Source organism: Prunus dulcis, chromosome 6, assembly GCF_902201215.1.
Source record: "Prunus dulcis chromosome 6, ALMONDv2, whole genome shotgun sequence".
In the NCBI taxonomy this organism is placed as follows: domain Eukaryota; kingdom Viridiplantae; phylum Streptophyta; class Magnoliopsida; order Rosales; family Rosaceae; genus Prunus; species Prunus dulcis.
Window position 1 is genome coordinate 3020296 of NC_047655.1, and position 8534 is coordinate 3028829.

Genomic DNA, 8534 nt, shown 5'->3' on the forward strand with positions numbered 1-8534 from the left:
GTTTAATCTATGAGGAGGGATTCGAACTTCAATATCAAAAAATGAATTCTCTGTCTTAATTAACTGGTCTAATCGAGATATGCGAGATGAAGAGCTATTTGAGGAGGGTCAAAGAAAATTGGAATGGGCATGCTTGAATTGAAAATGCATGCTTATGCTTGAATAGGGATTTGGTGGGTCCTATGGTTGGTGACCAAACAGATATGAAAGTAACCATCGCCCAATCTGGCCCATTTACGAGCCTATAATCGACAGCCGCCTCCCGCCACTAATGCCAACAATGATTAATTTAATTTGAATCTTAATCCCAAATAGTAGACTTAGGTGCCAAATTTCCAATGCATTTTGGTGTTAATTGGTTGTTTTGTCTTTGCTCGGCACCAGTGAGTACACCCCACATGGTATTATAAAAAAAACAAAATGTGACATATACTACCATTAATCCAATAATATCCTACTTCTAAATTTTTATTTTTAAATTTTGTATTTTTGTATGTCATTGTCACATAAGGCATGACTGTTTGCTTCCCAAACTCACACAAGGCATAAATTTTATTGTATTGATCCGTTGGTCGTCGTCGGTATAGTTTTATTTTTTGAGGATTTTTTCTATTAAGAGTGACAATAATATACTAAACTCACACAAATTATACAGATATTAGAATTCGAACCCATAAACTTTCATGGAAAAGCATTTACTCTAAACTACTACACTAGTAAAATTCTTTACATCGGTAGAACTATTTACAGGACGGACATCTGTGGAAGACTTGTAACAGACAGGGCATGCATAAATTAATGAGGAAAACGACCCGTCAAGTGAAAGACGAAGATATTTATCTTGGAATGTTATGAAATCCCCAAATTTTACATTGGAGAGACGTACGTATTTATAATGTCTGCACAAAAGTGTGACAAGAGAGTACGGACTGAATTTTGAGGGGCATAAACATAAAGACACCCAGCAAAGTTTAAAGATATTCAAGCCCCACCTGCAAATGGATAAGAACAACCAACCCAAACGTACAAAAACTCTCATGGCATTGCATGATATATATAATATTCTTATGTATATTTATATATGTTGCTGGAGGCTAGTTAGCTAGTGGTGAAGTGGGAATAAATGGTTTCATTTTTCCATAATTTATGGCTGCAATTTTCAATTAATATCCAGGCATGCAGCTCATGACAATGTTAAATAATAGATAAAACAAAAACCAATTCAACAAAAATCCAACATGGGAGATTCTTCGAGAAGTATTTTAATTTTAATTCATGATTGGTTATATATTTTTAATTTCGACTGTTGAATTGTATTTAAGAGACTATCAATATATTTAATGAATGTAATCTAACTACCAAAATTAAAAATATATAACTAATCTTCAACAAAAAATACTTATTAAAGAATCTCCACGAAAATGCTTATGCCAAATTAATGTCCTAAACCCTAAAACAAATATAAATAGTAAGAAAATTATGTCCTAAATTTGGGCATCGTAATTTCAAATCAGGGTGGCTAAATTTTATCGGTTTTGGGTTTGATTTTTCAAACTCCCAACCACAACCACATATGTGAATATATTGTTTTTAGCTTGGAAAACGAAGAAAAACAAAAACGAGTAAAGAGGTGGAAGGTTCTCCGAAGTTGAAAGCATGTCCTATAAATTTCGTAATTGACTTTTCCGAGCAGTGCTTTTTGATTTTCGATGAAGAAAAACAAAAAGCTCTTCATCCCACTATTGGACTAAACAAAGACCGTCCATTGATCAAGTCTTCCAACGACAATGTCATGTCACCCTCCAACCAAAAATAAAAAAATAAAAAATGAAGGTTGGAGAGAAATTTCCAAGCGAAAGGGTAAAGCCAAATTGGAAGGTGAAATGCTGTTGGAAAAAGCATAAAAACAGAGCGGGCGGAAACAAGCAGCATGCATGCTTTGACCTTGAATGGATTGAAATAAAAGTTGGACAGTCAAGGTTCTTAGAACTTTCCCAATCTATTTTCCATCGAAATAATCGACGCAGCAAGCCCCACAGTGATTTTTGTCTCTTTGGTAATTTTAATCTACAAGTTGAAATCTCTAGTCAAATGTACACACTTGAATTCAAATTATCTTCTCTGTCTTATATTCGTCTGTATTTCCCGTCAAATGGGCCAGTTCCTATTTCAGTTATATTTTTTTAACTTTCAACTTTAACAACACAAAAAGGATCATCTAGTAACTTCTTATGTTGTTTACATAACCACTTGTTGCGAAAGCTTGAGAGCTTTCGAGGAATGATCTAATAATGTATATTAAGCTAACAATTAATTATTACATGATCTAATAATGTAAAAGTTTGGCAAAATACTTAATTCTTGACTGATCGTGGCTAAATCTGAATAAGTAACCGGAAAATGAAATAATCAAGCCCAATATGAAGAAATAACAAACGATGAAAAAATTGAAAAGTGAATTCGGAGATTGTATTAGTGATATTGCATTTTAGATTTGGTTACTCTTACATGGTATTTTTTTTATAAAAAAAATTATAATTTTTAATTCTAACTTCTAACACACCAACTCGTGTTCATAAAGTATTTTATTTCTACTAAATAATATATTGACATATTATTGATTGATGGAGCAAATTGGGTGATTCTGGTACCGGCCCAAACCTTTTCTTCAACAAAAAAAATGTATAACTGTTGGGTTTAGAAGCAGCCAGGCCCATATAGTCCAAGTCAAGAAAGATAAGAATTCACAATGGAGGGCCATCATTGGAGAGGCGAAGATTCCCAAATAGGCTCTTGTTTTTCTTCTTTTCCGGCGGAAGAAGATAAGTTATTGAGGCAGACCACAAAACAAGTTGTAGGAAAATAACAGTTCCACAAAGCAACTTTTTTCTTTGCTTTTGACTTGAGACCACGACAGCTTGAGACTTCGAATTTTATCAATCTGCTTCATATAAAAACCTATGAATCATGTTTGTGTTATAAAATTTGAGAGAAATTGGAGAGAATTGAGATGGAGAGAAGCAGAATGATTTTCTCTCTGCAATCAAATTGATCTTTTTCTATCTGTATATTACAATGGGAAGGTGTTCTTCTTATAGGCAAACCTTCAAACATGTGGGCTCCACTATATAACGTGTGGGCTCCACCTCTATTATTTACAACATAGAAGAACACCTTCCCATTGTAATATACAGATAGAAAAAGATCAATTTGATTGCAGAGAGAAAATCATTCTGCTTCTCTCCATCTCAATTCTCTCCAATTTCTCTCAAATTTTATAACACGTTATCAGCACGAATTCGCTCTCGAATATATCGGCTGAATTTCCTGATGATGAAACTCTGCAAACACCCATTTCCTCAAGCCTCTGTCTTCCTCTCTGTTTTACCTTCCTCAACTTCTCTCTCAGAGGCTCTCTGTCTAAACCCACCAAACCAATACCAATACTTCCAATAGGGGCCGATCGATAATTGCTATGGCTGCTGTGGCTATGGCCGTGGCCCTTATCATAAGAGGAAGTTTAATAGCCGTACTGATCATATTAGAATAATATATTGTAATTGATATGTTATTATTGTAATATGTTAATTATAACCATACATAGAGTAGTTACTTGATATAGGTAGACAGATCCAAATCAATCCCTAGGATTGGGGATCACGCTATGGAGATTCTGTAATATTGGTAGTATATATTTTGCTGTACTCTACTATTGACGATATAACAAAACCTTCCAACTAAACATTCTTCACATGGTATCAGAGCCAGGTTGCTGTGCAGCGTGTGCGGATGGGAAGGATGAGCCCGCATGTGGAACAAACCCATGTGATTGCTGCGTGAAGGTGCGCGTGTTACTACCTGAGAAACCAGAATTTCTGCGTGAGTTTGTACCTCGATTGGACCCTTGGTTTTCATTCCTGGCATGATTTCCTTGTCCGCTTGATGTGTAGGTTCCGTCCTTAAAACGGCAAGTGTCTTCCGTATGTCCGTTTCGATTACAAAAATTGCAATGGAATTTTAATTGCCTGCAATATGCAATTACATGACCATTGCGATCACAATGATCACAATGTTTATTTTTGGAATTGTTTGGACGGCTTTGGATAGCTGCAGCAATAGAAAAGTTCTCGATTGTTCCCGATGTCATCTGTCGTTGTGTTTCATCTTGAATGACAAGTGAATAAGCTTGACGGACTTTGGGCAATGGTGTTATCATGAGGATGTTGCTGCGAACGCCACTGAATGTGTCATTAAGGCCCATGAGAAATTGCATCATCTTATCTTCTTCTCTTTCTTCATTGTGTGCTTTCATCTCATTGCAAGTGAGAGGAGTTCTGTATGTTTCTAATTCGTCCCAAAGGCCTTTGAGTTTTGTGAAATAGACTGAGGCTGTCATGGTGCCCTGTGTGAGAGAGGCAATGGACTTCTGAATCTGATAAATTGTTGGCGCATTTTTTTGTGAGAATTGGTCTTTGAAATCTTCCCATACTTGATGAGCGGTCTTGGCGTGGACAACCCCTTTGGCTAGATCGGGTTCCACGGAGTGAGCAAGCCATGATAAAACCATACTGTTGCATTGATTCCAAAGAGCATATTCTGTGGGGTTTTCTGTCTCTGATGGCACCATTGATCGTTACAAAGCCCGGCTTGTGGCCAAGGGCTACACACAGGTGGAAGGCATTGATTACCAGGAAACATTCTCTCCTACCGCCAAACTCACCACATTGCGTTGTCTTCTCACTGTTGCCGCTGCTCGTAATTGGTTCATCCATCAATTAGATGTTCCAAATGCCTTCCTCCATGGCGATTTGCACGAAGTCGTGTACATGGACCTTCCTCCCGGACTTCGCCGACAGGGGAGGAATACTGTATGTCGGCTCAATAAGTCCCTTTATGGACTTAAACAGGCTTCCAGGAATTGGTTTTCCAAATTTTCTGGTGCTATTCAACAGGCAGGCTTTCAACAGTCAAAATCTGATTACTCCTTGTTCACCAAGGTTCGAAATAATTCTTTTACAGCTATTCTTATTTATGTGGATGACATACTTCTCACAGGGAATGATTTGCAAGAAATGGAGCATCTCAAATCTTTTCTCCTCAAGCATTTTCGCATCAAGGACCTTGGTGATTTAAAATACTTCTTGGGTATTGAGTTCTCTCGTTCCAAGAAATGTATTTACATGTCTCAAAGGAAATATGCTTTGGACATATTACAAGATGCGGGTCTCTTAGGCTCTCGTCCAGATAAGTTTCCAATGGAGCAAAATCTCAGACTCACACCCACAGATGGAGCTTTACTCAATGATCCTATGAAATACCGACGGTTAGTGGGACGCTTGATCTACCTCACTGTAACAAGGCCCGACATAGTATATTCAGTTCGGACATTGAGTCAATTCATGCATGAGCCTAGAAAACCACATTGGGATGCAGCACTCCGTGTTCTCAGATTCATCAAAAATTCTCCAGGTCAAGGTTTATTATTTCTTGCATCAAACAATCTTGCTTTGAGAGCTTACTGTGATTCAGACCATGCCGGATGCCGTACCACAAGACAATCTGTCACAGGTTTTTGTATTTTTCTGGGAAATTCTCTCATCTCATGGAAATCCAAAAAGCAACAACATGTTTCTCGTTCATCCGCAGAAGCAGAGTACCGAGCCATGGCAAACGCTTGTTTGGAACTCACTTGGCTACGATACATACTACATGATCTGAAAGTCCCTCAGGTGAACCCGGCTCCATTATATTGTGACAATCAGCTGCTTTATATATTGCTGCGAACCCTGTATTCCACGAGCGCACCAAACATATTGAGATTGATTGTCACATCGTTCGAGAAAAGCTGCTTGCCGGACTGATCACTCCTTCATATGTCCCTTCCCACGCTCAGTTAGCAGACATTTTTACGAAGCCTTTGGGAAAGAACGACTATACCAGATTAAGCAGCAAGTTGGGACTTCATGACATTCACTCTCCAACTTGAGGGGGAGTATTAGAATAATATATTGTAATTGATATGTTATTATTGTAATATGTTAATTATAACCATACATAGAGTAGTTACTTGATATAGGTAGACAGATCCAAATCAATCCTTAGGATTGGGGATCACGCTATGGAGATTCTGTAATATTGGTAGTATATATTTTGCTGTACTCTACTATTGACGATATAACAAAACCTTCCAACTAAACATTCTTCACAGATCAATTTCATCTGATTTGTGGGGTGGGCTATTTACCCAAAGAGAACAAGGAAAAATCCCTGGGCGAAGACGCCCACTTCATCTGCCATGACGCCCAGACCAGAGAGGGGGAGAGCCACCGAGCCACCGAACCATCGAGAGAGCCATTTGAAATGGGAATTGTAGAAGAAGCTCACAACTTGCGGGTCCTGGGCTCTGGCCAGCAGGTCATAGTCCTAGCCCACGGCTTCGGCACCGACCCGTTGGTCTGGAAGCACCTCGTCCCCCACCTCCTCGACATGGTGAAGTCCCGCAAGGATCGGAGCTCGGTCTCGCTGGTGTGCAAGGATTGGTACCATGGCAGTGGGAAAGCCTTCAACCACAATTCCAGCAGCCGATGCACGCAGCCTGGTTTTGGACAGCTGGGAAGCAGCCGAGGAAGAGATTGAGCAGCCTTGCATGCACCATGACGGCCTCTTCCTCTCCATTATTATTGGTTAATGAAAAAAAAAAAAGTTGAAAAGCAAGAAAGAAGACAAAGTTGGGTTGTCGTTGAAAAGCAAGTTGATCCTAGCGGAAAGCAAAGTAAAGAAAACAAAGGATTATTGTCAGACGTGCGAACACCCACTGAAATAAAAGGATAAGTACCCTGCTTCACTCTATCTCTTTTAATTAATTACATTATTAAAATACCTACAGAATTTAATAATATTTCAGTATAATAATATTACTTACTATATTATTTGATTGTGGTGTTGATATGAACCCACAAATAATTGTATTTACTTTATCGTAAATTTATTGTTATTTAACTGTATGGAGCAGAATTAGTGCCCATACAAGCACATTTACTTTATCATAAATTTACTTTAAAGGGTGGTGCGGGTTTATCGTCCACGCTTTTACTGTCATTTACATGTATGGAGCAGAATTAGTGCCCATACAAGCACATTTACTTTATCATAAATTTACTTTAAAGGGTGGTGCGGGTTTATCGTCCACGCCTTTACTGTTATTTAAATGTATGGAGCAGAATTAGTGCTCATACAAGCACGTTTACTTTACCGCACATTTACAGTATGGTGCGGGATTAACGTCCATACAGCAATTTAATTTATGAATTTACTTTACCGCACATTTAAAGTATGGTGCGGGATTAACGTCCATACAAGTAATTTATTTAACAGTAAATTTATTTTATGGATTAATTGTGTTGTATGATGAGTTTTTACAGTATACAGATCAGGACCAGAAGTTCCTTGATCCTCATCATACATTTACATCAGGACTTGAAGATCCTTGATGATGATATTGATATGAGAGCTGGCAGTCTTTCCGGTACTATATTTGTAAACATGTGATCGGACTTAAGGGTCCTTGATCCCTGACATGTGAATAAGGACCTGGGTTTCCTTAATGATGTAACAGTACCGTATTGGTTAAAAGTGCCGTACACATGAATAATAATTGTACTGGCAAATGTACTGCACATATGAATAGATATGTATTCATGATTGATGAATAGTACTATTCACATGAATAGTGACGTATGCATAAATATTAACCATTTTGGGTAAACCGTCACTATATACAAAATGGAACCTGCAGTTCCTTAAACTCATGGATAAACAATTAAATGAGATGCCAGAAGTTCCTCAAAATATGGACAATTATGTAAGGGCTTGAAGTCCCGAAATATGTATAGAAAATTGTAAAAATGTCCATACCATGAGAATATGTGATTTTGGCCTGAAGTTCAAAATCTAACAGTGTTGAGAACCTAAAGTTCCAACAATTAAATGGACAGCCCTTGAGGTATTATTGCAAATTGTGGTACACCACATATTTCTTTGGCATAAGAGAATGATGAATTTAATAAAGTTCGATTTTGTTATAATCGACACCTCAAGGAAGAAATATATTTTGTGAATTCCGGTTGTTAAGAATACACCGTGAAATGGATAATATCAGTATAAAAATCAAATGATGAATTGAGGCTCCCCACATATTTTGTTATATCTGGGCCGGAAGCCCATGGATCCAAATATATGAGAGATCCTAAAACTTGAAGTTGTGGGTATATAGTAGTTAATGTTCTTCACTACTATATTGAGATATTATCGTAGCTTTTATTCAATTCATATTTCATGTCCATTTGAAAATGGCTAATAAATTATGAGTTTGGGTTTAACCCAGACCAAAAGTTCTGGGCTCACATGCATGGAAATATGAGAGATTTGATGTGGTTATTTGAACCTATAAGGCACAAGGTTCCAAACCGTCATTTTGAAAAGACGTAAAAACCACATATGCAAGTTTAAGAATGTGCGCAATTATTATTATAAAA